Raw genomic sequence first — 26811 nt, forward strand, 5'->3', positions numbered from 1 at the left:
TTAGAGAAGTATACAAAGAGGAGTGAAGATAAAAAGGCCTATCACCTGTCATGGAGCTGAGATAAGGTGGATGAAAACCCCTTTTGTATCCCTTGACCTAGGTAGCCACCCAATACTTCTTTTCATTTTTTGTTTTGTTTTGTTTGTTTTCCCTGATGTTATGGGCCAGGCTGAATAGTGTCCTCACAAAAATTTGTATGTTGAAGTCCTGATCCCCAGTACCTTAGAATGTGACTGTATTTGGAGACAGGGCCTTTAAGAAGGTAATTAAGGTAAAATGAGGTTATTTGGGTAGGCTCTAATCCAATCTGACTGGAGTCCTTTTAAGAAAAGGAGATTAGGACACAGACTCGCACAGGGAGAAATCAGTCATCTATAAGCCAAGGATAGAGGCCTGAGAATAACCCAACCCTGCTAACACCTTGACCTTGGGCTTTATCCTCCAGGACTGTGAGAAAATAAATGGGTGGTGTTTAAGCAACCCACTCTATTGCAGCAGACTCAGCAAACTAATGCATGTGAGCTGTTGCTATTTTTCTTTTTTCGTTTCAAATTTTGCATTTAGTTATCATTTGAATCCTGAAAATACTTTGCATTTGGCATGGAGGTGTTCATGTACATTATCATATTTGATTCTTCCAGGTCCTCCCTGAAGGCCCGATATTCAGAGGATAAAATTGAACTCAAAAGGTTAAAGAATTGAGAGAAGGGCGGAGCACAGTGGCTCACGGCTGTAATCCCAGCACTTCGGGAGGCCGAGGCAGGCGGATCGCTTGAGCCCAGGAGTTCCAGACCCGCCTGGGCAATGTGGCAAAACCCCGTCTCTACAAAAATACAAAAAATAGCCGGATGTGGTGGCGCGTGCCTGTAGTCCCAGCTACTCGGGAGGTTGAGGTGAAAGTATCACTTAAGCCTGGGAGGCGGAGGTTGCAGTGAGCTGAGATCATACCACTGCACTCCAGCCTGGATGACAGAGCGAGAACCTGTCTCAAAATAAATAAATAAAATAAATAAATTGGAAGTAGAAAATTAAAAAAAAAAGAATTGAGGGAAAGAATCATAATATGTCTGTGCCTCAGACCTCCTTCAGCAATTTAGTGAATATTGTTTCTAAATGCGTAAAATAATGCATTGATACATCAAATAATGCATAAGATTACAAAGGAACCCAATTGTGTTAAAACATAGTCATCCAATATTTTTAAAAATCCTGATATAGTAATATATGTGCTGCTTTTTCAATACATTCAATTCAGACTGTAGAGGTGATTCTAATAAGTTCCATCATTTCAAAGTAGTCATGAGACCAAACAAAACAAAATCTGCTTCCACAGCAACCTGCTTGGAACACACATCAGATTTCTTTTTCTTTTCTTTTCTCTTCTTTTTTTTGAGACACGATCTCACTCTGTCACCCAAACTGGAGTACAGTGGCACAATCACAGCTCACTGCAGACTCCAACCGCCAACCGGGCTCAAGCCATCCTCTTGCCTCAGCCTCCCGAGTAGCTGAGACTACAAGCATGCGCTACCATGCCCAGCTATTTATTTATTTATTTATTTATTCATTCATTTTTGAGATGGAGTCTCTCTCTGTCACCCAGACTGGAGTGCAGTGGTGTGATCTTGACTCACTGCAACCTCCACCTCCTGGGTTCAAGTGATTCTCCTGCCTCAGCCTCCCAAGTAGCTGGGATTACAGCCACGTGCCACCACGCCTGGACAATTTTTGTATTTTTAGTAGAGACAGCGTTTCACCCTGTTGCCCAGGCTGGTCTGGAACTCCTGACCCCAGGTGATCTGCCCGCCTCGGCCTCCCACAGTGCTGGGATTATAGGTGTGAGCCACTGCACCAGGCCTAATTTTTTATTTTTTATAGAGATGAGGTTGTCATCTCTAAATGCAGTCATCATGATAAATAATATTATAATGCCGTATTTTAAAACTCAAAAGTGATGCAAAAACTCCATTGTGAACAAAATACCAAAATGTTAGATAAAGCTCATTCTGTTTGGTGATGATGATGGATTCTAAAGAGCAGAAATGGTCAGTGCCTCGGGCCCAGCCCCCCATTTAGAAAAGGTAAAGGTCATTAGAAAGATTGGCCAAATCAAATGTACCCTAGGAGATGCAGAAGCCGGCCAGCAAAGGAAGAGCTGAGTGGGTAGGAAAAGTACTAGATCAAAGGGAGCAGCAGATTTTGTTTTCGATCTGGCAAAGCTTTTATAGTTTCGAAACATTTTCAAACATTCTGTCACTGATTGTCATAGTAACGTATGAAGTGGTTGGGGAAATATTGTCATGATCATATTCATTTTACAAGGGAGAAAAGTTGACTCTCAGAGAGGTTAGTGGCTGGGTTAGTTTCCTGTCACTGCTGTAACAAATTGCCACACACTTAGTGGTTTAAAACAGCACACATGTATTATCTGATGGTTCTGGAGGTCAAAAATCCCAAATGGGTGTCACTGGGGGTGATGGTTAATTCTACATGTCAACTTGACTAGGCCTCAGGATGTCCATATAACTGATTAAACATTATTTCTGGATGTGTCTTTCAGGGTGTTTCCAGATGAGATTTAGCATTTGAATCGCTGAACTGGGTAAAGCAGATCACCCTCCTCAATGCCGGTGGGCACCCTCCAACCCACTGAGGGCCTGAACAGAACACAAAGGCAGAGGATGGCTGGATTTGCCCTCCCTTTGCCTGACTGTTGAGCTGAGACATTGATGTGCCCTCTATACTTCGGGTGCTCAGGCCTTCAGACCCAAATTGGAGTCTACACCATTGGCCCTCTAGCTCTCAGGCTTTTAAACTATACCACTAGCCTTGCAGCTTGCAGATAGCAGATCACAGGCTTCTCAGCCTCCATAATCTCATGAGCCAATACCTTAATAATAAATCTCTCTCTCTCTCTCTCTCTCTCTCTCTCTATATATATATATATATGATATATATATATATCATATTGGTTCTGTTTCTCTGGAGAGCCCTGACTAACACATTGCATAATATCAAGGTGTCAGCAAAACTGGGTTCCACGGCTGGACATGGTGGTTCACGCCTGCCATCCCAGCACTTTGGGAGGCTAAGGCAGGAAGGTCGCTTGAGCCCAGGAGCTTGAGACCACCCTGGTCAACATAAGAAGACCCCATCTTTAAAAAAATGAAAACAATTAGCCAGGCATGGTGGCATGTGCCTGTACTCCCAGGTACATGGGAGGCTGAGGTGGGAGGATTGCTAGAGTCCAGGAGATCGAGGGTGCAGTGAGCTGTGATCGTGTCATTGCACTCTAGCATGGGGGACAGAATGAGACTCTATCTCAAAAAAAAAAAAAAAGAAGAAAGAGAAGGAGAAAGGAGGAGGAGGAGAGAAGAAAGAAAGAAAGAGAGAGGGAGGGAGGGAGAAGGAGGAGAAGGGGAAGAAGAACAAGAAGAAGGAGAGGAGGAGGAGGAGGATGAAGGAGAAAGAGAAGGAGAGGAGGAGGAGGATGAAGGAGAAGGAGAAGGAGACGAAGGGGAAGGGGAAGAGGAAGAAATTCTTTCTGTGGCTCTAGGGGAAAATCTGTTTCCTGACTTGGCCCAGTGTCTAGAGACTGCCAGCATTCCTTGGCACAGGACCTCCTTCCTCCATCTTCAAGCCAGCAACAGAAGGTCAAGTCCCTCTTAAACAGCATTATTCTGGCCTCCTCTTCTTCTACAGTCCTCTATTTTTAAAGATCCTGTGTAACCCAGGATTTATAGCCTATATAATCCAGAATAACCTCTCCATTGTAAAGCTCTTCATGTTAGTCACATCTGTAGTCCCTTTTGCGATGGAAGGTGATGTCTTCACAGGTTCCCAGGGATCCCAGCACAGACGATTTCAGGGGACCACATTCTGCCTTCCACAGTGGCCTTGTAGAACATCTCCCACTAAAAGGGGGCAGAACACATACAAATCCAGCTCCTCTGATTGCAAACCCCACAGCCCACCTCACATCAACCTTGGTGTCTCTCAAGGGGTGAATACGTTCAGAGCCCACTCTTTCACCAACATGGAAAGCAAACCAAAAATCAAATAAATACAAAATGCTGCCTGTGTTTACTCAAAGAGCACATGACAGGCAAGAGTTGCAATTTCCCCCAAATAACACGTGGCCGTTATAGCTACAAAATAAGAGAGATTATCCTTTTCAAGGGTTTCCTCCCTTTCCCCCCTTTCTTTTGGTAACCATATTTCCTTGAAAGAAGTTATGGGCCTGTAATCCCAGCACTTTGGCAGGCCGAGGCAGGCGGATCACTTGAGGTCAGGAGTTCGAGAACAGCCTGGCCAACATGGTGAAACCCTGTCTCTACTAAAAATACAAAAATTAGCCAGTGTGGTGGCGGACAGCTGTAATCCCAGCTACTCGGGAGGCTGAGACAGCAGAATCGCTTGAACCGGGGAGGCGGAGGTTGCAGGGAGTGCAGTGAGCAGAGATTGTGCCACTACACTCCAAACTGGGCGACACAACGGACTCAGTCTCAAAAAAAAAAAAAAAAGAAGTTATGTACTTCCCTCCCGCCCCACCATTTGTTTCCACTTCTGCATTTCTTTTTTTTTTTTTTTTTTTTTTTTTTGAGACGGAGTCTCACTCTGTCACCCAGGCTGGAGTGTAGTGGCACAATCTCGGCTCACTGCACTCACTGCAACCTCCAACTCCCGGGTTCAAGCAATTTTCCCGTCTCAGCCTCCCGAGTCGCTGGGATTACGGGCGCACGCCACCATATCCAGCTAATTTTTGTATTTTTAGTAGAGATGAGGTTTCATCATGTTGGTCAGGCTGGTCTCGAACTCCTGACCTTGTGATCCCCCCACCTCGGCCTCCCAGTGTGCTGGGATTACAGGCAGGAGCTACCACGCCCGACCACACTTCTGCATTTCATGCTTAACTTTTAACACTGGCTGTAGAGAATAAGCATGGGAGACAGGAGGATTTTATAGACAGTTTCTTCACAAAAATTTATCTCCCACACAGTCAAGCTCCACACCACATTGACAAAGAAAATCCCCGAGGCAGGTGGATCACCTGAGGTCAGGAATTCAAGACCAGCCTGGCCAACATGGTGAAACCCTATCTCTACAAAAAATACAAAAATTAGCCGGGCATGGTGGCACATGCCTGTAGTCCCAGCTACTCGGGAGGCTGAGGCAGGAGAATCGCTTGAACCCAGGAGGCGGAGGTTGCAGTGAGCTGAGATTGCGCCACCACATTCCAGCCTGGGTGACAGAGCGAGACTCTATCTCAAAAAAAAAAGAAATTTCTTTAAGAAAAGCACAAGTGAAACTCAATGGAAGTGGAACGTGGCATTTTTCTCCAGTGCCTTTGTCACAAGGCCTCTTTGATGTTATTACTTTTACAAAATCAGCAGCCACTTGATAAGATAGGACACACATCATGTGTAATATACCCTGACAGTCCCCTTCCTACATGTATACCCAAGAGAAGTGAAAGCTTAGCTTCCTGCAAAAACTTGTATGCAGAAACCTTTATTCATAGTTGCCAAAACCTGGAAACAATCCAGGTGTCCTTCAACTGGTGAAGGGATAAATAAACTGCAGTATATCCATACAAGGGGACATGGATATGGATATAGATATGGATATATCCCCTTGTATGGATATACACTTTTCAGTGTTGACTCCATGAACACTGAAAAGGAGGAAGCTATTGATCTGTGCAACAGCATGGATGAATCTCAAATGTAAATGGCTGAGTGAAGGAATTCAGATTCAAAGGTGACGAGGGATAGAGACGGGGTCTTGCTATCTTGCCCAAGCTGATCTTGAACTCCTGGGATCAAGCAATCCTTCCACCTCGGCCTCCCAAAGTGCTGGGATTACAGATGTGAGCCACCACACTCAGCCATATTCCATGGTTTCATATGGCATTCTGGAACAGGCAAAACTACAGGGACAAAAAGATCCTCCATTGTTGGGATTGAGAGTAGGTTGGGGAAAGGGTTGACTACAAAGGATCATGGGGGGATATTTTTGAGGGAGTGAGCTGTTCTGTATCTTGATGATAGTGCTGGTTGCACAACTGTCAATGTTGGTCAAAACTCATAGAACTGTATAGTCATCTCTCAGTATTCACAGGGGATTGGTTGCAGAACTCTCTGCAGATATGAAAATCCATGGATGCTCATGTCCCTGATATAAAATGGCATAGTATTTGCATATAACCTATGCACATCTTCCTGTATAATTTATTTTTATTTTATTTAGTTAATTAATATATTCTTTTTTTTTTTTTTTGAGACAGAGTCTTGTTCTGTTGTCACCCAGGCTGGAGTGCAGTGGCGCGATCTCGGCTCACTGCAGCCTCTGCCTCCCGGGTTCCAGCGATTCTCCTTCCTCAGCCTCCTGTGTAGCTGGGATTACAGGTGCACGCCACCACACCCAGCTAAGTTTTGTATTTTTAGTAGAGATGGGGTTTCCCCATGTTGGCCAGGCTGGTCTTGAACTCCTGACCTCAGGTGATCTGCCCGCCTAGGCCTACCAAAGTGCTGGGATTACAGGCGTGAGCCACCATGCCCGGCCATATTACATATTATGTTTATAGACAGGGTCTTGTTCCATTGCCCAGGCTGAAGTACGATGTTGCAATCATAGGTCACTGTAGCCTTGAACTCCTGGCTCAAGTCATCCTCCCACCTCAGCCTCCTGAGTAGCTAGGACTGCAGGTATGCCCCACCACACCCAAGCTAATTTTTGCATTTTCTGTAGAAATACGGTCTTGCTATGTTGCCTAGGCTGGTCTCAAACTCTTGGCCTCAAGTGATCCTCCTGCCTTGGCCTCCCCTAAAGTGCTGGGATGACAGCATGAGCCACCTCATTCAGCCTCCTGTATAATTTAGATCATCTCTAGGTTAGTTATAATACCTAATACAGTGTAAGTGTTGTGCAAATAGTTGTTATAGTGTATTGTTCAGGGAATAATGATAAGAATAAAAGTCTGTACATTCTCAGTGCAGATGCAACCATCCATTTTTTTTTCAAATATTTTTGATTTGAAGTTGGCTGAATTCACGCATGTGGAAGCCATGGATACAGAGGGCCAACTGTACTCTAAAAGCATGAATTTTAGCAAATTTGAGAAAGGCACAGTAAAGCTACATGGAATTAGAGCCCAGCCTTTCCCCCAGTACCTGTGTAAGGAAGCCTTTACGGTTTGTTGTTATTTTCACTAGAGCACAACCATTTGATAAGACCAGATACAGGTCTTGTAGAGATCTTGAAATGTCCCTGAGGGGAGGGAGGGAAGGGAAAGAACATTTTAGTGTACTTCTGAGATAATAGTGAGAATTGATCACATTTTTAGAGATAACTATTTATTTATTTGTTTATTTATTTATTTATTTATTTGAGATGGAGTCTGCTCTGTCACCCAGGCTGGAGTACAGTGACGCAATCTCAGCTCACTGCAACCTCCACCTCCCAGGTTCAAGCAATTCTTGTGCCTCAGCTTCCCAAGTAGCTGGGATTACAGGCGTGCGCCACCATGCCTGGCTAATTTTTGTATTTTCAGTAGAGATGGAGTTTCACCGTGCTGGCCAGGTTGGTCTCGAACTCCTGACCTCTAGTGATCCACCCACCTCAGCCTCCCAATGTGCTGAGATGACAAGCATGGGCCACCATGTCCGGCCATAGATAACTATTTAAAATAAAACTCCCCCCACTCACAAAAGGTTGCAGCAGCACATAGCTATCCAACTGCATGGTTGTTGGGCGAATTGACATCAGCAGGTAGAGACGTTTCAAGGAATGGTTTCAGCAATGGTCAGGGCACCAGGCAAGGAATGTTTCCTGGAATGGGAGAAAAATAAGTATGCTTCTGGCCAGGTGCGGTGCTCACACCTGTAACCCCAGCACTTTGGGGGGCCAAGGTGAGCAGATCACTTGAAGTCGGGAGTTTGAGACCAGTCTGACCAACATGGAGAAACCCCGTCTCTACTAAAAATACAAAATTAGCCAGGCGTGGTGGTGCGTGCCTGTAACCCCAGCTACTCGGGAGGCTGACGCAGGAGAGAGAATAACTTGAATCCGGGAGGCAGAGGTTGCGGTGAGCCGAGATCGTGCCATTGCACTCCAGCCTGGGCAACAAGAGCAAAACGCCGTCTCAAAAAAAAAAAAAAAAGAAGTATGCTTCTAAAAGAGTAGTTTTCCTTTGCACAGGTCCCTTCGGATGACTAAAATAAACTTTTTCAGTTGACTACATAATTTCAAAGTGGTTTGAATTTTTAATGTTAAAGTTCTTCCCAGAAGTTTAAAATGGAAAGGTTTCACATATGAGCTAAGAATATGAAACGGTGGCTGCCTCTCTCCCGGTTTTCTGTATTTTTGTATAAAGGGGACAAAGATAGATATTACAATAACTGCATTAAATATGTGATTCTATTTTTAAGATAGATTAATGTTTGTTGAAACATTAGGTATGCAATGAAATGTTGTAAATAAAAACCTAAGAATGTCCAAACATCCATAACCCCAGTCCAATCATGAGAAGGCATCATACAAACCTAAACTGAAGGAGATTCCACAAAATACCCGATCAGCACTGCTCCAAACTATCGAGGGCATCAAAGACAAGGAAGCATGGTGAGCCAGTCACAGCCCAGAGGAGCCCAAGGTGATACGATGACAATGCAATGTACAATCCTGGATGGGGCCCTAGGACAGAAAAAGGACATACATGGAAAAACTGGGCATTGAGTTATTAGTTATGTACCAAGATCAGTTTCATAGTTGTAACAAAAGTACTATGGCGACATAAGCCTTTAACAATGGAGAAACTGAATTATACACAGGAACTCTCAATCTTATCTTTCTGTAACTAAAACTATTCTAACATTTTACAAGTTTGCTTAAAAACTTAGAATGCTCCACTGCAGCTGATTTGAAAGATAATTATTTTGAAACATACAAAATTTCTATACGTACACACATGTACAATTGCATTTTTTTTGAGAAAAGATGTCACTATGCAAATTAAAAATCAACAAGTGGTAGAAGCTGGGTGTGGTGGCTCATGCCTATAATCCAAGCACTTTGGGAGGCTGAGGTGGGAGGATCTATTGAGTCCAGAAGTTCAAGACCATCCTGGGCAACATAGTGAGACTCCATCTCTACAAAAACAATTTTAAAATAATTATCAGGGTGTGGTGGTGCGCCTGTGGTTCCCAGCTACTTGGGAAGCTGAGGTGGGATCACTTGAGACCAGGAGGTCAAGGCTGCAGTGAGTCATAATCGCACCACTGCACTCCAGCTTGGTGACAGAGCAAGACTCTGTCTCATAAAAACAACAACAAAAAACAGTGGTAGAAGACTCCATCTCCTCCCATTTTCCCTGCTCTTCTTTCTTCCCTGCTCACTCACTCCTCAACATGCTTGTGCTGTTCCCTGAATGTTTGCAGCTTCTTGTCACCGGCACCTAGTGCTGCTTCTGTGAGGACGTCTCCTCCAGGAGGGACCCCAGGCTTCTCAGAGCATTTCGGTCTCTGCTCTGATGGGTGCCCTCTCCCTCCCTCTTCACCAGTCTTTCTTTCATGGGTTAACATGTTCGTGTTCATTTGCTCATTAATTTTTTGTTTTTGTTTCTTGAGACAGGGTCTGGCTCTCTCTCCTAGGCTGGAGTGCAGTGGTTTGACCATGGCTCACTGCAACCCTGCCCTCCCAGGCTCCAGCCATCTTCCCATCTCAGCCTCTTGAGTAGCTGGGTTTACAAACGAGCACCACCACGGCCAGCTAATTTTTGTATTTTTTTTGTAAAGATGGGGTTTGCCATGTTGCTCAGGCTTGTTTCGAACTTCAGGCCTCAAGTGATCTTCCTGCCTCAGCCTCCCAAAGTGCTGGGATTACAGCCATGAGCCACTGCGCCTGGCTTGCTCATTAGTTTTAATTGTCTGTTCCCCCAACCAGAATATGAGCTCAGTGGATGTGAAGAGGGTTGAGATGGAGGGAAGGGAAGGGAAGGGAAAGGGAGAGGAGGGGATGGAAGGGGAGGAGATGGAAGGGAAGGGGATGGAAGGGAAGGGGAAAGGAGGGAAAGGAAGGGAAAGGAGAAGAGAAGGGAATGGAGGGGTGATGGTCTTTTGATGTGTCCACTTGCCTAGGCCACAATCCTCAGTTATTCCATCAAATACCATTTTCATTCTCTAGGGCCGCTCGAACAGGGAACCACAAACTAGATGGCTTAAAACAACATAAATTTATTTTGTCAGATTTCTGAAGGCCAGAAGTCTGAAGTCAAGATGTTGGCAGGGCCATGTGCCCACTGAAGGCTCTAGGGGAGGATCCTTCCCTGTCTCTTCCAGCTCCCGGTGACAGCTGGCAGTCCTTGGTGTTCCTTGCTTAGTAGCTGCATCACTCCAATCTCTGCCACCATCTTCACATGGCCTTCTCCCTCCATGTGTGTGCGCGTGTGTGCGCGTGCGTGTGTGTGTGCGTGTGTGTGCGTGCGTGTGTGTGTGTGCGTGTGTGCGCGCGCGTGTGTGTGTGCGCGCGTGTGTGTGCGTGCGTGTGTGTGCGTGCGTGTGTGTGTGTGCGTGTGTGTGTGTGCGCGTGCGTGCGTGCGTGTGTGTCCAAATCTCCTCTTCTTTCTCTTATAAAGACACAGGTTATCCAGTTAATGGATTTACTGCCTCCCTTAATTCAGTATAGCCTTGATTCAACTTGATCACATCAGCAAAGACCTTATTTCCGAATAAAGCCCCATTCACAGGTACCAGGGGTTGGAACTTGAACTTATCTTTTTAAGGATACACAATCCAACCCACTACAAACACTAATCTAGGTGTTGCTTCCAGGCTGTTTTGAGATGTAAATAAGGTCCATAATCAGTTGACTTTAAGCCTGGGGAGAGATTATCTTGGATAATCAGGTGAAAGGCCTCTATAGCAGGACTGAGGCTTCCCTAAGGAAGAAGAAATTCCTCCTGTGAACAGCCAGTGCCCAAGAGAGTTCCAGTCTGCCTTCTTAACTGTCTTCCCTACAAATTTCAGGCCTGCCTGCCCAGCCCCACCCAATGACATAAGCCAATTCCTTGCAATAAATCTAGCAGGTATCTTCTACTGGTTCCAGTTCTCTGGTTGAATCCTGACTGGTCTATCAGGATTGGAGAACTGCCTTGGGTTTCTCAGATACACACAAGTGATACAATTGGTTCTAGCATGACTAAGGGCCATTTGTGTTCTGTGAAGACCATTTGTCAGCAAGGCACTGGAGTTCCTGTTCCAGGGCACTTAAGCAGGAGTTCTCGGCCCACAAAAGTGAATGTTGAATTTTACTGTGTAAGCTCCAAGGACTTAATTTTGAACTGAGTTTTCAGGAATTATTTTTCTACTTAAGCATACTCAATAAAGCACTTATAGACTTGTAAGGGATCCAAGTTTAAATGTTTTACACTGGACCAGACCGTGAACGTTGGAATCCAGACACCTGGCTTTGCCACTTAGTAGCTGTGTGGCTGGAGCAAATTATGCAACTTCGTCCTTCTGAATTCCAAGATTTTCTGTTTGTAAATAAGGAAGGCATACTAATAATAATAGTAATAATAGTACCTTCCCACTTTCGTGAGAAAATTGCATTAGATATTATATGTAAAACTAATTTAGCTAAAAAATATACAAGGTAAATTTACACAGATCCTCATTAAATTATGTATCTGTGAAAGAGACTGCACATAAGGAGAAGGTAAGTGTTTTTTTTCCTCCTTTGGGAGATCCGGAGATCCTTCTGCTACAACCTCAGAAATCATTCAGGTTTAAATACTTTCTATTTTTTTAACTGTAAGTTCACTTGGTGTAAGAAAAAAACAACTTTGCCAGAAGCTATGGGCAAATTTCAGAAGCTATATAAATATGACAGAAATGTAGTTACAAGCATAAAGTTTTTTTAGACAGAATTTCGCTCTTGTTGCCCAGGCTAGAATGCAATGGCACGATCTCGGCTCACTGCAACCTCTGCCTCCTGGGTTTAAGTGATTCTTCTGCTTCAGCCTCCCGAGTAGCTGGGATTACAGGTGCCGCCACAACGCCCGGCTAATTTTTGTATTTTTAGTAGAGAGGGGGTTTCCCCATGTTGTCCAGGCTGGTCTCGAACTCCTGACCTCAGGTGATCCACCCGCCTCGGCCTCCCAAAGTTCTGGGATTACAGGTATGAGCCACAGTGCCCGGCCCAAAGTTGTATATTTTATTTGCCATGTAAAATACTTTAGAGCGGAAATACCATTGGATATGTTAATCAAAAAGTAGGTAAAAATTTTTGTTAGGGTTCATTTATACTAAAGTCATTGAAAACAGAGACTTGTATAAAATGAATGATCCAACTCTTTTCAAATTGCATTGGTTATAATTTCTAATGGATCTGGAAGTTTTTAGGTACTACTTCATTTAATACAATTCTGACTTCCTAAGTAATGATTCAAAGCTATTCTTAAAATAGCAACTCAGTGGCTCCTCTAGCAAAAATAAACAAGCTGAAAACAAAAAACCCTTTTAGTAATACAAATTTAATTCTGATCAAACAAACATTCACTGAGTACATTTTATGGATTTGTGGGGGAAAAAATTAAAAAAAAGACACAGCCTTATCTTCTAGAAACATATAATCTCTTAGGAGACAAGCTCTTTTTAAAAATTTTTTTATTCTTTTTTCGTTTTCCTTTTATTTTACGGTGCTCTACACATCCAGAGAAACTTCTCTAGTAACAAACTATAGAAATGATCCCTGAGTCTTAGGAAAAACTCTTAACTCTCATAAAAGTTCTGAGTGATAAATAGTAAAAATGAGTGTGTGTGTTTGGGGTGAAGGTTAATCGTCTCACAAGGATTTACATATCTATTCTTCTAAGTTTGGACTTTGCCTAATGGGTGTTCTAAAAGTTTGCTATTCTGTATTCCTTTCTTTTTGAAATTGCTCTATTTATAATTTTATTCAATGAAATGCAGAAATATTAAAATGAAAGGAGAAAACCATCTAATTTTCAAAGGCACATCCAGTGTGACTTCATGATATTCCACCATAAATTACTGAGGATAATTGAAGAAACTGTGTTCACCAACATGTTGAGGCCTGCAAATTCCACAATCTCCATTGCAGTGCGGGCCTGGAAAACTCAAAACAGCACACGCCTGTTCCCTGGCAGGAACTCTTTCTATCGCTTCCTTTCCTTTCACCTGCTTTCATCTGCTGGCTGGGTTTCTGGGAGATTATGGTGGGGAATGTCTGACATGTGCTCACGGTCTACCAGCACTTACTCAGTCCCTGGCCTTCTCCAAGAACCAAAGCAGGTATGAGACCCTTTCTGGCCATTGTGTTGGAGAGAGTAGACAGGGAGGACCAAGGACACCAGTGCTCACATCTTTGTTCCTACTGCCACGGCCATTGAGGACGCCGAGAGGCTGTGGCCTTGCTGAGAAGCCATGCAGCTCTGCACACAGGATGGGTCACTAGAAGTAGGTCACCATTTCCACTGGTGAGAAGGATTCGGCTGAAGCTAATGCATCATTTAGCCTGTTTAGAGAAACAGGCAGCATCTTAGGGTGTGTTTTTTTTTGCTTTTTCTTTTTTTGAGACAGAGTCTCGTTCTGTCGCCCAGGCTGGAGTGCATTGGCACGATCTAGGCTCACTGCAACCTCTGCCTCGCGGGTTCAAGTGATTCTCCTGCCTCAGCCTCCCGAGTAGCTGGGACTACAGGCACGTGCCACCACGCCCGGCTAATTTTTTGTATTTTTAGTAGAGACGGGGTTTCACCATGTTAGCCAGGATGTTGTCGATCTCCTGATCTCGTGATCTGCCCGCCTCGGCCTCCCAAAGTGCTGGGATTACAGGCGTGAGCCACCGCACCCGGCCTTTAGGGTGTGTTTTGAGGCACACACTTTAGTCCCTGGGAACCCCAAAGAGCTAAGTGTTCCATAAACAAATGTGACAGGGGTCCCACGTCATGCCTAGTAGCAGGTTATGATTCTTCTGTGTGTCCTGTTGCTGTCTCCTTTTCCTCTGTGGAAGGAGTGCGACTCCACCCTAGGGGCTTGGGGCTGTATCTGTGGACTCCTAGTGATGATCTGGCCCAGATCTCACCCTTCACCCAACAAGGAAACTCTGTCCCATTACTGAATTTCCAACTTTTGTCAGATAGACAACCTTCTCCAAGTTACCCAAACCTTAGCCTTGAAACCTTCTGTAACTACTTCTCCTCCCCACCAACCCCAACAAGTCCCCACAAGCTTCCCATCCAGCTCCTCCTGCCTTTGCCACCCGTTATCACCTGCCCTTTCCTTCCAGCTCCACTGCCCCTGCTCAGGACCTCTTTCCCCATAACTGGATTATTCTGACAGTCTCTGAATCGCCTCTGCCTTTAGCCAGCTTTAACCGTGGTGTCTTTGTTCTCTCGGGTCGCTCCTGCAACTGTAACAATCTCCTGCTCCTCCCCACCTACTTCACTTCCCGCCTGCTTTTCCAGTGGCACTCAGCTATTCCTGTCTTTTCTGAATATCAGGGAGCGCCTGGGGCCTCTACCAACGATGGGGAACTTAGCACATCCTGCCTCGTATCCCAGCTGAGGCTTTCACTTTACACCTCCTTCTGCCTGGCTGAGTTGGAAGGTCCATGATGTCCCCGCATCATTTGTGATGCCCAAGGTATACCTGGGTGGGGAAAAATGTCCTTTCTTTAATTGGTTGAGTAGTTATTCCAAGCGTATGATACACTAAGTGAGGATACAAACGAGGGAGGAGCTCTGCCTCAGAGCTGGAGCCGAGGGTTTTGAAGAGTGGGGACGGGCCGGGCTCCATGACTCGCCCTGCAATCCCAGCACTTTGGGAGGCCGAAGTGGGCAGATCACTTGAACCCAGGAGTTCCAGACCAGCCTGGCTGACATAGTGAAACCCTGTCTCTACAAAAACTACAAAAATTAGCCGGGCATGGTGGCATGCCCTGTCGTCCCAGCTACTAGGGAGGCTGAGGTGGGAGGATCGCTTGAACTCGGAGATTGAAACTGCAGTGAGCCACATTCTCCCCAATGCACTCTAGCCTGGGCGACAGAGCAAGACCCTGTCTTAAATAAATAAATAAATAAATGAAGGAAGAGTGGGGAGGGGCAAGGAAGAGAGATATGACGGGAAACTTCTTTGAGAAGGGGGCATGACTGGAAACTGTTTTATTTTTATTTTTATTTATTTATTTACTTTTTGAGACGGAGTCTCGCTCTGTCGCCCAGGCTGGAGTGCAGTGGCGCGATCTCGGCTCACTGCAAGCTCCGCCTCCCGGGTTCACGCCATTCTCCTGCCTCAGCCTCCCGAGAAGCTGGGATTACAAGCGCCCGCCACCACGCCCAGCTGATTTTATTTATTTATTTATTTATTTTTTAGTAGAGACGGGGTTTCACCGTGTTAGCCAGGATGGTCTCCATCTCCTGACCTCGTGATCCGCCCCCCTCGGCCTCCCAAAGTGCTGGGATTACAGGCGTGAGCCACCGCGCCCGGCCGACTGGAAACTGTTTTGGGACGCGGCCATGGTGGGAAACTCCCTCCGGAGAGGGGCATAATGGAAAACTGCTTTGAGAGGGCGGCCATGACAGGACCTTGGGAGAGGGGCATGATGGGAAGCAAACTACGGAGAGACAGAATGCCCAGAGTTAGTCCCCCTCCCTCCGCCCCGCGCCGCGTGGGACCCGTTGAAGGAACCACCTGGGTTCCGTTAGGGCTGGCTGGGAAAAAAGATATGATGGAAAGACGCGGGGAGACGTCTCAGTGGTCTACTATGGTTGCTCCTGGGCTGGAGAAGATCAGGTACAAGGCGGGGGTTGTGGGCGGGGGCTGAAGGAAAGTGGGATGTTATTTTCCCGTTTGCTTCCCTTTCAAGTGAACCAACGTTGACATCGCTGCATCCTCGTTTCCAAACAAATCTTTCTAAACAAAATGGTCTGTGTCTCGTTTTTTAAAAAGGCCACGTGTATTCTCGCGGCCAAGTCTTTGTTAAAATCTTCCCTTTGTCCATGAAGGCCATCACCCTGCCTCTCCAAGTCTCCCCTCCCGCCCCTTCCTCCAAGTCTCACTGCTTCGGTGAGGCCTCCGGGACCTTTCACAGCCCTGAGCCTTGGGGGCCACCCTCTGTACTGGAGGAAGCCATGTAGTCTGTGTCATCAGCTACCACTGCTGTCTGCATTTTGCGTTTCTACCCTGCAAGCTGGGCCTCTCCTGAGGGCCGACTCTTTATGACAGTCACAGTGCTATGCTTTCTGTTCATTGACATATCATGAGTTCAAACGACAATTCTAAAATGGCTTGTGTGGTCTTGGGGGAAACGGATCTTGTCTAAGAAGGGGAGAAGGGAGGGTGGAAAAGCCTATGAGTCACAGGGATTTGGCTACTCTGGGAACCAGCCACCTCTAGTAGTTTTATGTCAGAGACTGAGGCATGGGAGTGGGGTGCTGCAGGCAGGAGACTCATGCTTGTGTCCTACAGTTATTTCACAGAGAATGCCAACCTTTACATCATGCTATGTATAGTACAGTGCCTTGCACACAGGTGATCAATAAATAGTTGAACACAGGAAAGTGCCCTTAAATATTATTTTCGTTTAAAAATAAATTTAATGAATTACTGACACATGCTACAATGTGGAAGAACCTCAAAAGCATTATGCCGAGTGAAAGAAGCCAGACACAAAAGATCACATATCACATGATTTCATTTATATGAAATGTCCAGAATAGGTAAATTCATAGAGACAGAAAGTAGATTAGTGGTTACCAGGGGCTGGAAGAAGGCGATGGGATGGGGAGTGACTATTGAATGGGTATGGGGCTTTTTGGGAGGCTGGTGAAAATGTTTTGGATCTAGACAGAAGTGAAAGTTGCACAAGTCTGTAAATGTGCTAAGTGCCACTGAATTGAACACATTAAAGTGGCTAATTTAGTTATGTGAATTTCATCTCAACTAAAAAAAACACAGGAAAAACTTTCGTAAAACTTTTTTCAAAATAAAATTAATTTAGTACATGAAAAATAACCAGAAACCATTTCCCCACTGGACTGCAGAAGCACAAAAGACCCTTCTACTTGATGTTTGGCCAAGTTTTTATTTCAGAAGTAGCAAAAAGGAACACCTGAAATCAGAACCTACTGCAAATATACATATTAGTGTAGGTTCAGTCCCCTCACACATTTCCCGGCACTGGTTCCTCAGCCATCTATATTGAAACCAGGATGTTGATTGCTTGTGCTTCATTGGGCAAATAACTGTTTTCTTCCTTCATAGAGGCAGTAAATGATAACAGCTTAGCTTATAGAAAAAGGATAAGCAATACCAGATTTGGAACATATTGAAAGCTGTATCGATCTATGGATTCTATCTTCTACAGAAATTCTGGTCAGTGGCTGTTAGCTACAAGAACCTGTCAAGCCAAATCAAAGTGTAGAAATACAATTTGTATGTCTTTGTCCAACATTGAAGGGTGGAATTAAAACACATCAAGAGGGAAATATGAATAATGTAATATTAAACACTTAAGCACTACATTTTTGTGCCAAAGCTGGTTGAAAAAGAATAAAGTAACGTGCAGCAAAAGTAACCCTTGGAGGGCAAAGGCGTGGTGGGGTGGGGAAGAGAAGGAAGAGGGTAAAACAGAATATTCCAGCTCATGGGTCTCCTGAATGGTTCTTGTTGAGTTTTAATCACTCATTTTATATTCTGTTGCAGTGTCTACTGCACCAGCCTTGGGCTAGGTTGGATTTTTGTCTTTATTTTATTTATTTATTTATTTTTGAGACGGAGTCTTGCTCTGTCGCCCAAGCTGGAGTGCAGTGGCGCAGTCTCGGCTCACTGCAACCTCTGCCTCCCGGGTTCAAGTGATACTTCTGCCTCAGCCTCCCTAGTTGCTGAGACTACAGGCTTTTGGTTTCACGTGACTAGATTGTCTCTAGGATCAAATGTTTATCCTAACTACAGCTCAAAGAATTACAAGTTTATTTTCTGTTAGAGTCTTGTAGAGTCATTTTGCTTTCTTCCAAACACATCTTTTTCATTAAAGCCTCTTGAAAATGTTTGCTTAGTGGTTGCAAAAGCAACCTGTAGCACAAAAAATATCAAGTAAAAATAGTGAACAGAATCTGTGGGTGTATTTTCCCTGTGCCGAATTCCCCTTTCTTCCCCCTCCCCCATTCCCTGCTTCAACAGCTCCAGATCAGTAGGAAAAAATCCAATTGCTATATGCCCTACAAAGGGTGGTTTCTCCTCCCTGTTGCCAACATGATTTAGTTATGTAAAAAACATCAACTCTGAAAAGCATAATGCATTCATTCCCACCAAAAATAGTGCATTTAGGTTTATTAATGTTTGGGAACTTCAAGTAATGGAAAAACTGAGCCACATAAAAAGAGATGCATGATAAGTTGCTCTGAATTTAGCTCCATTTTATGATTAAGAACCCAGCACAACCAGTTGACAAGTCAGCCAGGCCTGTTGACCTTGCTTAACTTCCTTCTGAAAGCTCAGATGAAAACAAAAAGTTCCCTAAGCAGATGAAAATAGCTGCAAAAATAAATACAATATCTTGCTACAGGTTAAATAGGCTCTAATGGGGCTTCAGAAGATATTAAATGTTTTAAACAGAAGAGTGGTTAAAAATAGCGAGCAAATGTAAATAATCCAGGATTTTTTTTTCCTCCAAGTTATTTTGGGGCTGAAAATTGCAGGTGGAGGAAGATGAGTAAGTGATACTTAAAACCAATCTTTCCCTTGGTTGTGTTTCATTACAGTCTTCATCTAAAGCTCTTGCAAAACAGTGACTGCTCCAGGTTGTTGGGGTGGATGGTCTAAACAGATAACTTTGGGGATTGGGTGAGTGAATGTGGCCCAACCTCAGGCAAACTTGTGAAGGGGCAAAATTTACCCTGTGCTGCTGGCTTTCTATTACTATTTTTTCTCTCATTTCTCCCACCCCTAAAGTGTGTGGAACAAACTTTGCTTTTGGCGGGGCGGGGGGAGGTGGGGGGGTCTTCATGATCCCTGTTCTTTTGTGGGATTCTGGCCTTCTGGCCTCTTAAGTGTGGGTAGGACCTATGTTTTGCTTCTTTTTTTTTTTTTTTTTTTTGACAGAGTCTCGCTCTGTCTCACCCAGGCTGGAGTGCAGTGGAGTGATCTCTGCTCACTGCAGCCTCTGCCTCCTGGGTTCAAGAGATTCTCCTGCCTCAGCCTCCCAAGTAGCTGGGACTAAAGGCGTGTGCCACCACGCTTGGCTAATTTTTTTGTATTTTTAGTAGAGACAGGGTTTCACCATGTTGGCCAGGCTGGTCTCGAACTCCTGACCTCAAGTGATTCACCCACCTTGGCCTCCCAAAGTGCTGAGATCACAGATGTGAGCCACCGTGCCCGGCCTGTTTTGCTTCTAACCAGGAGAATATGGCAGAGGAGATGGGATGCCACTCCAATGACGAGGTTCCCTGATGCACACTCTTGAAGAAGCAAGCAGCCATGGGGCAAGGAACCAAGGGCAGCCCCACCAGGACCGCCCCCCAGCCAGCAGCCTGCAAGAAGCCAGTGCCCTGACTCATGAAACCATTTTTTTTTTTTGGAGACAGAGTCTCACTCTGTTATCCAAGCAGGACTGCAGTGGTGCAGTCACAGCTCACTGCAGCCTCGACCTCCAGGGCCCAAGTGATCTTCCCACCTTAGCCTCCTGAGTAGCTTGGATTACAGGTGTACATCATCATACCTGGCTAATTTTTCAAATTTTTAAATTTTTTCTAGGGATGGGGTCTCACTACGTTGCCCAGGCTGGTCGCAAACTCATGGGCTCAAGGGATCCTCCTGCCTCAGCCTCCCAAAGTGTTGGGATTACAGGCATGAGTCACCACACCCAGCCTGAGGGATCTTGATGGTGGATTCTTTTCCATCCAAGCCTCTAGATGAGAATGCAGTTCTGCTGACACATTGACTACAGCCTTGTGAAACCCTGAGCAAAAGGCACAGTTAAGCTGAGCTCAAATTCCCAACCCATGGAGATTCTGAGATAACAAATGTGTGTTGTTTTAAGCCACTGCGTTTGTGGCAGTTTGTTACTCAGCAATGGGCAAGTGTTATGGACTGAATTATGCTCCCCCCACAAATGCATACGTTGAAGCCCTAAGCCCTGGTACTTCAGAATGTGAATGTATTTGGGAATAGGATCTCCAAAGAGGCAATTAAGATAAAATGAAATCACTAGGGTGGGCCCTAAACCAATATGACTAGAATTCTTATAAGAAGAGTAGATGAGGACACAGACGCACATAGAGGGACCACCATGTGAGGACACAAGGAGAAGACAGCATCTACAGGCCAAGGAGAGGTCCCAGTAGGAACCAGCCCTGCTCACATCTTGATCTTGGACTTCCGGCCTCCAGGACTGTTGGATAAGAAATCGTTGTTGTTTAAGCCACCCTGTCTATGCTACTTTGTCATAGCAGTCTAAACAGACTTAATACAGTAATTAATACACAAATGCTTGTGTTTTATTTCTACAGGACCTATTCTTACTATCCATCGACTGATTCCATCCATCGCTACCCATCTGCCACCCATCTGTAACCATCTTTCTTGCTCTGAAAATAATACGGTAAGGATTTATAGCTTTACTTCTCCATTTATTAGGGGCGTTCTGCAAATGGAAATGTTTTAAGGCCCCAAAGGAATCAGCCAGTCCCCAGCGGAGATCTCTGAGGAGGAGGAAGATGCAGTTCTTCCTCTTTCCCTCAACTTTCATGGTGCTCAGGCATTGGGTGACAATGTCTATCAGTTGGGACTAGGAGGCAGGAGGCGGAATGGCCCATGTGTGTGTCAGGGTTTGCTTAGGGACCCCCAAACATGATCATGGTGCCACACCCAATGTCAGAGAGATGGTCAATGAGGCCTGAAATGCTGTGGAGGTTAGAGTGGAAGAGAAGGGTGGACTTGGAAGGCTCTGGGGAGGGAGTTCAGGTGGGGGAGGGTGACACGAAGGCAGACAGAGAAAGCCAATTCCAGGACCAGCTGGATGGAGCAGGGAGCTTGGAGCAGAGTAGAAAGGCCCCGAAGCTTTCACAGGGTGCCAGATTGACACAGATAAGGAAGGCCTTGAAGTGCTTTTGGCATGGTCTGCTCTGTTCCTTAAAGAGGCGTGGGTCTTCCCCCAGAACAAAAGAGTACGCTTTGCAAATAAGCTTGCAGGACAAACACATTTCGTGGTTAAACAATTCAGCAAGAAGAACCCATTTGTTGCTCTTCCAAGCTTGACTGGTGGCACTTCGTGCTAGCTCCATCAAGCTGCTTTTTGTTGCAAAATACTTGGTTGCCCGAAAAGATTGGTGCCTATTGTAAGACAGAGTCTAAGGTTCCAAGACTATTTAGTCTGGGGTCACAAACACCAACTTTGAAGCAAGACACTCCAGCCTGGGTGAGAGAGTAAGATCCTGTCTCAAACAAACAACCCCCCCCAAAAATACAAAGGGAATGTGTCCTAACTGTTCTTTCATGCTAGCAATTTTTTGTTGGGGGGCGGGGGGAATGCCACAACTTTATTGAAAAAAAAGTGCAATGAGATTTATCAACAGCTTAAAAGAAAGAGGAAACTTAGATACCTCTCCTCAAGCACAGGACCAAAGGCAGACTGGACTCTTTCTGGATATTGCAGTCAGACAGAGTGTGTCCATCTTCCACCTCCTAGCAATTTTTAAAAGTTTGTAAAAATATATTAAAATGGTGACAGACTGAGGATGTTTTCCCTTAGTGGACTGGTGTGATGGTTAATGTTATTTATCCACTTGACTAGGTCACGGGGTGCTCAGACATTTGGTCAGACATTCTGGGTTTGTGTGAGGGTGATTTTGAGTTGCAAGTGCAGCATGACCTGCTATGGGAACATACACACGTCACTTAAACAGCTGTGTTCGGATTCTGCCTCTAAGAACTGGGGCTAGCATTACCTCTCTCACAGGGTGGATTTGAGGGCAAGGTAACTTCTGTATTCAGTACTAGGCTTGGTATACAGTATTTGCTCAACACATTGAAGCTATGATGATTCACTGAAACATGGATCTCAATTAGTACAAATGTGAGCAGGCACAATATTACTTATATGACTTTGCAGAATTCAGTGCAAAATACGAAATAAAACAACTACCAAAAAATTGGGGGGAAGAGACCTGAGAATTATGAAGGGGCTGATTGACCCAAAATACAAACCATTAGGCTAGAGCAGTGACTCTCTGACTTGCACACACATCAGAACCTTCCGGAGGGGTTATGGAACCCAGGTGGCTGGGCCCCAGTCATTGAGCTTCTGATTCAGCAGGTGTGAGGGAGGCCCAAGTATCCGCTTTTTTTTTTTTTTTTTTTTTTTTTTTTGAGACGGAGTCTCGCTCTGTCGCCAGGCTGGAGTGCAGTGGCGTGATTCAGCTCACTGCAACCTCCGCCTCCCGGGTTCAAGCGATTCTCCTGCCTCAGCCTCCCGAGTAGCTGGGACGACAGGCACATGCCACCACACCCGGCTAATTTTTGTATTTTTTTGTAGAGATGGGGTTTCACTATGTTGGCCAGGCTGGTCTGGAACTCCTGGGCTCAAGTGATCTGCCTGCCTTGGCCTCCCAAAGTGCTGGGATTACAGGCATGAGCCACTGCGCCTGGCCATATCTGCATTTCTAACAAGTTCCCAGCAGATGTGAATGTTGGTCTGAAGAACACACTTGGGGAATGAATCGCTATGCAATGGAAAGTTGCTATTGGAATGCTTGTGGGTTTTTTTTTTTTTTTTTTTTTAGACAGAGCCTCACTCTGTCGCCCAGAGCTGGACTGCCGTGGCGTGATCTCGGCTCACTGTAACCTCCGCCTCCTGGGTTCAAGCGATTCTTGTGCCTCAGCCTTCCGAGTAGCTAATTTTTGTATTTTTAGTAGAGACAGAGTTTCACCATGTTGGTCAGGCTGGTCTTGAACTCCTGACCTCAAGTGATCTGCCTGCCTCGGCCTCCCAAAGTGCTGGGATTACAGGTGTGAGCCACCGTGCCCGGCCTGGAATGCTATTAATAGTGCATGCACTTAACCAACATTGGAGGATTGCAAGTGCCCACTGCTAAGTGCTCAGGAAAACCCAGAACACTGAAGACATGATTCCTGCCCTGGAAAAGCATGAAGCCTATGGAAGGACATAAGCCCACCCTACATCAGACTATAATGAGTGCTGTAACAGGTGGGCAGAGGCGCCTGGGGGCTCTCAGAGCAGGGACCCTGCCCTTCCTTGGAATAAGGAGCTGCTGTGCTTCCCTGATCTCAGGGAGTGCAGGGGGCCCCAGAAGTCTGGGGTTGGAATTCAGGTACCTGAAAACCTTGCAGTGAACTTCATAACTCTTAAAATAAAACAGCCACTTCATTATGCTAGAAAGTAATATTAAAGGCCTTCCTCCAGGACACTGAGTTCTCTTTGGCCAATCCCCGCTTCATTGAAGTCACACAAATAACTACAAAGTGTCTGGATGTGGTAGCTCATGCCTGTAATCCCAGCACTTTGTGGGGTGGAGGCAGGCAGATCGTTAGAGGCCAGGAGTATCTGGCCTTCAGTAACCTTCAACTGATTGGACGAGTCCTACTCACAGTAGAGAGGGCAATTTGCTTCACTCACTCTACAGTGCAAATGTGAATCTCATCCAAGATCACTCTCCAGGCTGGGCGCAGTGGCTCATGCCTATAATCCCAGCACTTTGGGAGGCTGAGATGGGAGGATCCCTTGAGACTAGGAGTTCAAGACGAGCCTGGGCAACATGGTCTACAAAAATTAGCCAGGAGTGGTGGTGCATGCCTGTGGTCCCAAGTGGTGGTACATGCCTGTGGTTCCAGTTACTCAGGAGACTGAGATGGGAGAATCACTTGAGCCCAGGAGGTCGAGGCTGCAGTAAGCTGTGATCGCACCACTGCACTCCAGACTGGGTGACAGAGTGAGATCCTGTCTCAAAAACAACCAAAACCCCCCCAAAAAAACTACAAAGGGAATGTGGCCCAACTGTTCTTTTCATGCTAGCAATTTTTTTCGGGGATGGGGGTATGCCACAACTTTTTTGAAAAAAAAGTGCAATGAGATTTGTCAACAGCTTAAAAGAAAGAGGAAACTTAGATACCTCCCCTCAAGCACAGGACCAAAGGCAGACTGGACTCTTTCTGGATGTAGTCAGTCAGTGGGCGTCCATCTTCCACATGCTAGCAAGTTTTAAAAGTTTGTAAAAGGCCGGGTGTGGTGGCTCACGCCTGTAATCCCAGCACTTTGGGAGGCCGAGGTGGGCGGATCACCTGAGGTCGGGAGTTCGAGACCAGCCTGACCAACATGGAGAAACCCTGTCTCTACCAAAAACACAAAATTAGCCAGATATGGTGGTGCATGCCTGTAATCCCAGCTACTCGGGAGGCTGAGGCAGGAGAATCACTTGAACCCAGGAGGCGGAGGTTGCAGTGAGCCGAGATCGCACCATTGCACTCCAGCCTGGGCAACAAGAGTGAAACTCCATCTCAAAATAAATAAATAAATAAATAAAAGTTTGTAAAAATATATTAAAATGGTGACAGACTGAGGAAGTTTTCCTTGGTGGACTGGAGTGACAGTTAATGTTATTTGTCCATTTGACTGGGCCACAGGGTGCCCAGACATTTTGTCAGACATTCTGGGTGTGTGTGAGGGTGATTTTGGATGAGATCACATTTGCACTGTACATTGAGTGAAGCAGATTACCCTCCCAGTACAGGTGGGCCTTGTCCAATCAGTTGAAGCCTTAAATAGAACACAAAGGCTGAGTAAGAGGGAGCTCCTGCTGCCTGACTGCTTGAGCTGACATCAGTCTTCCTGCCTTTGGAATTGAGCTGAAACATCAGCAGCCTGCTGACTTTCCAACTGGAACTTACGCCATTGGTTCTCCTGGTTCTCAGGACTTTGGACTCACCTGGAACTTATACTGTTGGCTCTCCTGGGTCTCCATCTTGCCAACTGCAGTTCTTAGGATTTCTCGGCCTCTATAATCATGTGAGCCAATTCGTTATAACAAATAATAAATCATATACATATGACTATGATATATAATATATATTATATATGAACTTAGAAGCTTCACACATTTACTATCTTATACTTTACCTTGGTCAGAATTCTGGGCACAGCACAACCAGATCCTCTGCTCAGGGTTCACCAGGATGAAATCAAGGTGTCAGTTGGGTCTGGATATCACCCCAGGCTTGGAGTTCTTTTTCCAGCTCACTGAATTTTGGCAGAATTCAGTTTTTTGTGGTTGTAGGGCTGCGGCCCCTCCTCTCCTAGAGGCTGTTCCTTCCCACAAGCAGTTCACACCGTGGCTGTTTGCTTCATCTCTGAAGCCAACAAAAAAGTCTCTGTGTTTTTTAAGGGCTCGCTTGATTAGGTCAGACTCACCCAGGATAATCTCCTGTTTGGTTGACTCAAAGGCAACCAATCAGTCCCCTAATGATGGGAATGGCATCTCATAATGGTCACGGGTCCTGCCCACACTCAAGTGGAGGGGATTATATGGGGCATGTACACCGGGGGTGAGCACCTTTGGGCTGTAGTAGCATTCTGCCCACACACTTACTCTTTCCAGATTCCTCCCACCGCATCGCTTTTACCTCCACATTGCCCCCTTTGCATTCCCTCCCCCAGCAGTGTTATCAAATCTAGACCACCTAGACTGGAAGACGAGGGGCAGATGGGTTAATTATGCCGACTCCTGAGCCCCTAATCAAAGTCTCAATGGATGGTGATTGGAATGCCCCTCAATGAGTTTTGGGGACTCCAAACTTTACAGCTCCTTTCCTGCTGGCCCCAACATCTGCCTGCCAGCGGGGTTCTACCAACTCTGCCTCTCCTTCTTCCTGATGCCTCGTCCCCTTCTGCCCCTGTCCAATGACTGCATCCATGCTGGGTTCTCTGTGTCCTTGTCTTTCAGGGACAGGCTTATCTCTGGCCTCCAGGGATGGGGACACAACCCAAGGATGGATCTTCTTTCAGATGGGTGTCTCTGTTCCTGGCTACTTGCTTGGACTTCTGGCAAAAATGACCCACCCCTCCCGTCTTGCCTTCCTCTTCCTCCCTCCCTTCCTTCCTTCCTGTCACTGAAACTGGAGGGCAGTGGTACAGTCATAACTCACTGCAGCCTCAAACTCCCGGGCTCGAGCAATCCTCTCTCCTCAGCCCCGCAAAGCACTGGGATTACAGACATGAGCTACCTCGCCCTACCAAGAACGGCTTCCAGTTGCTAGGGTATACACACTCCAGGGATGCCTACCCTCTAGTGCCATATTGAATTCTTCCCTGCTCCTGTCCTCCTTACCTCTAATCCTGCAAGTTTCCCAGAATTACCACCTTTTATCTACCTGTAGGCCCTGCCCCCTGACTCCTACAGCTGGGTCTTTCTCAAACATCTCCTGCCTCGCTTCTTTGAATGGTTCTCACACTGTGGTCCTGGGATCAGCAGCCCTAGCAGCACCTGAGAAACTGTTAGAACTGCACATGATGGAGCTCCACCTCAGTCCTCCTGAATCAGGAATTCTGGGAGTGGGTCCCCACCATTCATATTGTAACAAGCCCTCCAGGTGCCACTGATGCATGCTGAAGTTTGAGAACCATGGCTTTATTTATTTATTTATTTTTTTGAGACAGAGTCTCGCTCTGTTGTCCAGGCAGTGGCACCTCGACTCACCGCAACCTCACCTCCTGGGTAGCTGGGGCTACAGGCGTGTGCCACCGCACCAGGCTAATTTTTGTATATTTTGTAGAGACGGTGT

The 26811-nt window shown here is 45.7% G+C and overlaps 1 long non-coding RNA gene across 1 annotated transcript in view; it reads left to right on the forward strand.

The window, feature by feature from the left end:
* Positions 1 to 15701: 15701 nt before the first annotated feature.
* The window catches only part of LOC129025079 (uncharacterized), a 29081-nt gene continuing 17971 nt past the window's right edge, over positions 15702 to 26811 (forward strand). Inside the window, exons 1-2 of the long non-coding RNA XR_008497169.1 lie at positions 15702 to 15813; positions 20529 to 20620. This is a non-coding gene — a long non-coding RNA (uncharacterized LOC129025079). The remainder of the gene's footprint in view (positions 15814 to 20528; positions 20621 to 26811) is intronic.

This window comes from Pongo pygmaeus, chromosome X, assembly GCF_028885625.2.
Source record: "Pongo pygmaeus isolate AG05252 chromosome X, NHGRI_mPonPyg2-v2.0_pri, whole genome shotgun sequence".
In the NCBI taxonomy this organism is placed as follows: Eukaryota; Metazoa; Chordata; class Mammalia; order Primates; family Hominidae; genus Pongo; species Pongo pygmaeus.